The sequence below is a fragment of the Vombatus ursinus genome, unplaced genomic scaffold, assembly GCF_900497805.2.
Source record: "Vombatus ursinus unplaced genomic scaffold, bare-nosed wombat genome assembly UNPS02014812.1, whole genome shotgun sequence".
NCBI lineage: Eukaryota > Metazoa > Chordata > Mammalia > Diprotodontia > Vombatidae > Vombatus > Vombatus ursinus.
The window spans coordinates 35,219,105-35,226,513 of record NW_020954590.1 but is presented as its reverse complement, the minus strand read 5'-3'; positions in this window follow the sequence as shown (position 1 = coordinate 35,226,513).

Genomic DNA, 7,409 nt, shown 5'->3' with positions numbered 1-7,409 from the left:
ATGAAAAAAGAGTGATTATTGAAGAAAGTATACTAACAGCTGGGGGATCATAAAGGCTTCATTTAGATGATTGTACTTAAATATTTTTTGTGTCCGTGTGGCCTTTCTTTTTATTATTGCCCATCTAGGAATACAGGCCTAGTAGTTTTTGGTTAAATGAATCTGACAGGCTGATCATTGGCCTCTTAAAATGGGAACACAGTTGGTAGATGCTAGAGTGGGTAATAGTAGAAAAGTGACACCACAATCCCCCAGGGTATCACGAAGGGGTAGATGTAACAAGCTTGGATCTGAGAGAATGGGGTCACAGCACGTACATTACAAAGCTACTACGATTATTCCTTAGTCTATGCAAGTAGAAGGGAAGATAAGCATGTGTTTCAAACCTTTTTATTTACAGAGACAATCCAGTTACATCACATAGCTTTCTGGTTTGTGTGAGTGAATTTTATTAGGAAGATCCCAAATCAGCAGTGTGTGAAAATAAAAAAAAATAAATAAATGTTCTAGCTCCTCACACGTTAACAAACCAGATCAGCTCTGAGGAATCCTCTTTAGAGATCTATGTTTTAAAATGGCAAGTTATGAATCTGAGGACAAAGGACTGATATGCCTGGTGACTGGTTCTTCTCCAAGAGAAGTATCATCCTCACCCCAGACCTCCTGACTGTGGAGCCACGGAGTTTAAACTGGTTAAATTGCTGTTCTGCTAAGCGCTAATAGAACTCCTTAAGCTGCCCTCTACTGCCCCCTTTGGGAAGTATCAATGCTTGCAAAGAATATCATGCTGTAATTTATGCTATTGTTTAGATGAAATTATTCTTTAAGGTGTCAAACATAACAAATAGCTACTCTTATTAGTCGGGTGATCTTGGGCTGGTTACTTCCCCTCTCTGGGCCTCAATTTCCTCATCAGTAAAATGAAGAGATTAAATCCCTTTTAGTTCTGTAGTTATTATTCTAGAATCCTACTTGTGGGAGGGTCCTAATCAACATTAGAACTCTGAGATACCACAAATTCAGCTGATTATGTTGCTCTCTTTCAGTCGTTGCAGTCGTGTTTGGCTCTTTGTGACCCCATTTAGGGTTTTCTTGGCAAAGATACTTGGTTTGTTATTTCCTTCGGCTCATTTTACAGATGAAGAAACTGAGGCAAACAGAGTTAAGTGACTCGCAGGGTCACTCAGCTAGCAATGTCTGAAGTCAAATTTGAACTCAAGATGAGTTTTCCTGATTCTAAGCCCAGTGATTTATCTACTGTGCCAACTAGATGCTGACTATATATCTTTGTTAAATTATTGAATATCAAATAAGTGATAGTGACCTAGGTCACAGTAAGTCATAATGATGATGTAGGTTCCAGGAATAATAAATAATGGGTGCAATCCCTATTATCAAGAGGATTATGATATGTAGATAACAAGTCCCAATACATATTTCATAAATCTATCTACATCTACCTACCTACAACACTGTACAATGGAAAGGCCATGACATTTAGAGTTGGAGAACCTGAGTTAAGAATCCCAGCTCTGCATTTTAATGCCTTTGTGATCTCAGAAGTTACATAACCTCTCTGGGCCTCAGTTTCTTCATCTATAAAATGGGAGTTTGGACTTGATAGCTAAGGTCCTTTCCAGGTTTAAAGCCCATGAGCTTTTTGCCCAGATGTCAAGGTTTTCTGCCCACTTATCTCATAAGGGATAGATTGGAGAAAGTGCATTTTATAGGTATCTTTGAGTTTTATATTACTCCACTGTATTAACACTGAGTTTAAAATTGATTTGCGTTAAAAAAAACGTATTTTTTTCTAGAAGATTTTATTGATTCATTTTATTTTTATATCACAATCATTTCCTGATAAACCCTGCCCATTGAACTCTACCTTGTGAGAATAAGTCTAAATTTGGCTAACTCCTTCAAATTCAAGATTTTTTTGTTGTTATTTAAAATGCAATAGGCACACATGAATCATACAAATCCAATCAAAACTGTTTTAATAATTGAAATGTAATATAACATGATAAATAAAACAAATATATTATGAAGAAATGGTGCATATACTTACTATGATACATAAAATATAAAAATAATATTTTTAAATAAAATAATATTATAAATAGAATGTTATGAATAATAAAATAATTATAATCTTTTTAGAATGCAAACCACCTAGCTTGCAAAAAGCCTCAGGGGGGATGGTGACCACAACAGTTAAAATAACCCTAGGAGTCCTCCCATGGTATCACTATAGATTTTTTTTTTTTAAATGGCTAAGCAAAAGCAACCAATAAGCAATTCAATCTTCCATCATCTACAAAGTTCCATACCCATAGTTACCTCTTACTCAAATGAGATAATATTTGTAAAGTGCTTAGCATAGTACCTGGCACATAGTAGATGCTTGACAAATACTGATTCTTTTTCTCCTATCCACTTATCTACCAAGAAGAGTATGTTTGAATAGAATTCTAAAGAACAAAAAGGAAATGGGATGACAGAGAAAAGTGGGAGTTTATTACGTATAACCTGCAATTTCTCGTCATAAAAAAATCTTAATCATATTCCATGTATCTCTTCAATGGTTCTAAACTTTTTCAGAGATAATTCAGCACTTGGGGACTTTGTATTTCTTTTTCATGGGTAATCTCAAAATTTTAGGTAATTTAAAAAATAAACTTTAGTCAAAAAACAATGCTAACTGTAAATTCTGCTTCAGGATCTTCTATTTACTTTATTTCTCCGTGGCTTCAGTAGTGCCTGTTGGGAACCCCTTAAAGAGCGTGGGGACCAGCTGATTCACTCCGGGTTCCCCTCTTTGCTCGAGGGATCCTTGTGCTGCATAGGCTCCATCTCAGTTTTGGAAGGAGCTACTTTATCAGCATGTTCTAGCCACTCCTTCCAGATGAAGGCTGTGTGGGCCAGTTACTTCTCACCAGTGTACTCATTACTGGTTTATGATGATGTATGGGAGGGCAGAGGGGAGCAGTATGCAGAGAGTGCTGGATTTGGAATCAGAGGGCCTGAATTAGAATCCCTGCTCTGCCGTTTGCTACCTTTGTGAACTAGGACAAGAAGATCAATGTCTCTGACCCTCCGCTTTCTCAATACTAAAATGAGGAGGTTGGACTAAATCTGGACCTTACAGATTCCTTCCATTTCTATATCTATGATTATCCTTATAATCCTATGTTTCTTCCCACAATACACAGGGTTATTTCTTTATAGCCTTTGTCTATCCAATATTTAACATCACGACTAATTCCTTCAAGAATCAGATAAAACAAAAAAACATTTGGCTTTGAGAAGCTGCCGTGCAATTACGGCAGTGGAACCAGAGGAATAATACGAGCTAAAACATTTTAATGGGAACAAAATTATCTAAACTTACCATTGACTATTGGGAAACACCATTAAATCAGGGTGAGTTAGAATACGTAATTCAACATGATGGGACTTTCCTTCATGGACGTTTATTGCCAAATCGATTGTGGAAGGTGAGAGCTCTTTCGCACTGTTTTCTTGACCTTTTCATAAAGAGCAAAAGCAAAACCAGGAGAATTCTGGGATCCTCATTTTTCTCTGCTGGGTATAATAAGGTCTGTAATAACTCTGTCTAAATTGAGACAGTTTCACGAAATGTGTCTTGCTTTCATTTACAAGGCTTACCTTATTGCTCCTACAGGAAATGAAATGATGAACAAGATGTGCTCTGATATAATTGGAAATTTAGGAAAAATTTGCATATTTAGAATTTTTAAAAAAACCATTTAAATGTTTCTGAGAGAGAAATTGTTACAATAAATGAGATCATTTAAAACTTCTAGTACTTTCCTGTTTGCAGAATTGAGCACAATTTACCAAAAGGTTGAAAAGATGAGGAAAAAAATATTTTAAAAATCATAGTTTCAATCTACCTAGATAGTGGCTTTGTACAGAGAAAAAATTACTATAATATGAGATTGAGTAGGTTGGACTTAAAGTGGGGTGGAATAACCACACTGGGGAATAATAATGATAGAAATAGGGATTAGATTTGTGATTTCATTGGTTTTTAGGGAGTGCTTGGGTGAGGACACTCCCTCTACCAAAGCAGATTGGCACCTAACTGCTCTGTGACTTCCCGTCATGGAAAGCTGCCTAGAGTGCAAAAAGGTTAAGTTAACGTTAAGTTAACTTTCTGAGGGTAACGCAGTATGCATCAGAGGCAGCCCTTAAATTTAGGTTATGCTGACTTCAAGGCCCCCTCTCTGTCCATTGCACCCCACAGGGAAAGGTAAGGAAGGGAAAGGGAATAGTTGTTCTTTGGTCTCAAAGAGGACCAAAGTCGCTATGTGGCAGTCAAGGTACAGTGGGTCCTGCTGGTTGATCAGCCCAATATGAACTCAGAAGGCCCTACCACAAATAGACCACGTGAACATTTGGAGTGGAGACATCTCTAAATTTGTGCATTTCATGTTTCCTTTGGGCTACTGCAATTCTGCTTCGCTCAGAGCACAGAGCTTTCTTTGATGCAGGTATACCATGCTAGACGGTCCTTTGCCAGTGTCTCCCATGTCACACAATCAATTCCAAAGTTTTTCAGAGAGACCTTGAAAATGTCCTTGTATTGCTTCTTCTGACCTTGATGTGAGCACCTGCCCTGTGTGAGTTCTCCATAAAATAGTCTTTTAGACAAACGTATTTTGGCATTCAAACAACATAGCCAGTACATTGGAACTGCACCCTTCTGCAGTAGAACTTGAATGCTTTGCAGTTCGGCTCAAGAAAGGACTTCTGTGTCTAGTATCTTATCCTGCCAGGTGATCTTCAGAATCTTTTTGAGACAATTCAAATGGAAGTGATTCAGTTTCCCGGCATGGTGTTGGTATAACTGTCCAGGTTTCACAGGCATACAACAATAAGGTCAGCACAATGACTCTGTAGACCTTCAGTTTGGTAGTCAGTCAGTCTAATACCTCTTCTCTCCCACGCTTTTCTTTGGAATCTCCCAAACACTGAGCTAGCTCTGGCAATGTGTGCATTGACTTTATTATCAATGAGTACATCCCTAGAAAGTATATTGTCGATGTATATGAATTTATCCATAGTATTCAAAACTTCTTCACTTTCTGTAACCAATGTTTCCATGTATGGATGGTGCAGTGCTGGCTGGTGGGGAACCTCTATTTTCTTGGTGTTAGTTAGGCCAAAAGTAGCACAAACAGAGAAGTGTTCCATACTCTGTTGCATCATAGCCTCAAAAGCTGCATTGAATTCACAATCATCTATGAATAAAAAATCGCATACTAACTTTCCCTCCACTTAAGTCTTGCCTTGTAGTCTTTCCAAGTTAAATAATTTACTATCAGTTTAGCAGCTGACTTTGATGACATTTTTCTTTTTTGTCCTCATTGATGGTGTCTGACAAGATGGCTGAAAACAGCATGCTAAAAAGTATGGGAGCAAGCACAGCCTTGTTTCACTTAATTGGTGACTGGGAAAGCACAAGAACATCGTCCATTATCTAGAACCCATGCAAGCATGCCATCATGAAACAGTCATATAATACTGGCAACCAAATTTATACCACACAGGGGAAGGGAAAGGGAATAAATGTTTATTAAGCACCTACTATCTGTCAGGCACTGTGCTAAGCACTTCACGAACTTGTCGTTTGATCCATCCTTATAACTCTTACGACAATATAGCCTATCTGGAAGAGATTATAAAACAGTGCTATCTGAGTTATGAATAGAAAAGTTAGCAGAAATAGGGAATCAGGGAAGATTCATAGGAGGAGAATGCCTTTGCATAGTACTTTCAAAGATGGTTAGGAATTCAATAGGACCAGGAGGGAGAGAAGCCTAGGAAACATCATGAGCAAAAGCATGAAGGCTAGAGAGCATGGTATGTTTGGGGGCAGACCAAGAGCTCTCCATCTTGCTTGGAGTGTACATGGCATGAAGGGCTACCATTACGAAATAAGACTGGAAAGATGGGATAATGCCAGATTGTAAAGGACCTTGAATGGCAGCAGAGTAGCTGATATTTCATACTGTAGTAGACTAAAGAAGCCACCGAAGATTTTTGAACATAAGAATATGACCAAGAGAAAGAAAAGGGGTTTAGCTATATTTTTATAGGCATGCAAAACTCCCACACATCCAAAAAACAGAAAGAAAATGTGTGTTAATCTGTGCTCTAAATCTATCCTTTCTTGATCTGGAAGTGGACAGCACGTTTTATCAGAAATCCTTTAGATTAGGGTTTGGTTATGGTGTTCATCAGAGTTGCTAAGTCTTTCAAAGATGATTATCTTTACAATGTTGTTATTGTATAAATTGTTCTGGTTCAACTCACTTCATTTTGCAAGGGCTAGGTGTATTTTGAATGTTTAATTCAAAATTAAACTAGAGTTTAATGTTTAACAACCAAGATCAATCAAAGACCAAGTAAGTATAATGAAGTGTGGGGGAAAATGTAGCTATCCAAAAGATGTAATCATAATTTCTAAACTTGAAATAACACAGGAAATAAACAAAATTCTTCAGCATCCTTGATGCTCTTATAGTAAAAAAAGTAACTGACTAGTTGAGAAAGTGCAGCTTTTTAGAGAGAGAAATTTATTTGTATGTGTCAACCAAAATCTTCACATCTTAATATTTTTCACCTCATCTGTACCAGGTTGTAGTCATCCTGTCTAGTTAATCTATTACCTCATTATTTGCTTTTGATTATATCGAGTAATGCTACAGTGGGGCCTGGTGTGAAAATACTACAAATGATTTCCTTGGTCAGACCACAACTTTGCCATACCTTAGGAGATGGTTTCTTGAGTTTCTGTGGCCAGAAAACTTCACTAATTTGTTACTATCATAAATTTTCTATGTAGTTTATGGCATTGTGATTGAATGCATTAAAATCAGAATACCCCTAAGGATAAGTTTTTGATCCAAGGTCTCCACTGATCAAGGATAGCTGACTTAGGCCCCTTCTACTTCTAGTTCCCCTCTGAGCTAATTATTTGTGGAGAGGCTCGGCCTGAAGCATTAGGGAACCTAATGCAAAATCATAGCTGGATGATCAGCTTTATGTTGCTGCATATTAAAGCAAATACCACAGTGTCATTAATCTAAAGTAAACCCTACACATAAGTTTTTATTTAAGATAAATTCCTTTAAAAATAATGTGAATTAATTTGTTAGTAATTATATATCTTGTCCAGATAGTATAACCTACTATAATTTAACATGCTGTTTTTTAAAAAAAAATTATTTATACATTTTGTTTTTATGCCACCTATATTTTCCACTGTAAGCTTCCTCCCACTCTATCCCAGAGAACCAGTTATAACAAAACCAGTTATAATAAACATTTTTTTCTCTCTGTCTGTCTGTCTCTCTGTCTGTCTGTCTCTCTGTCTGTCT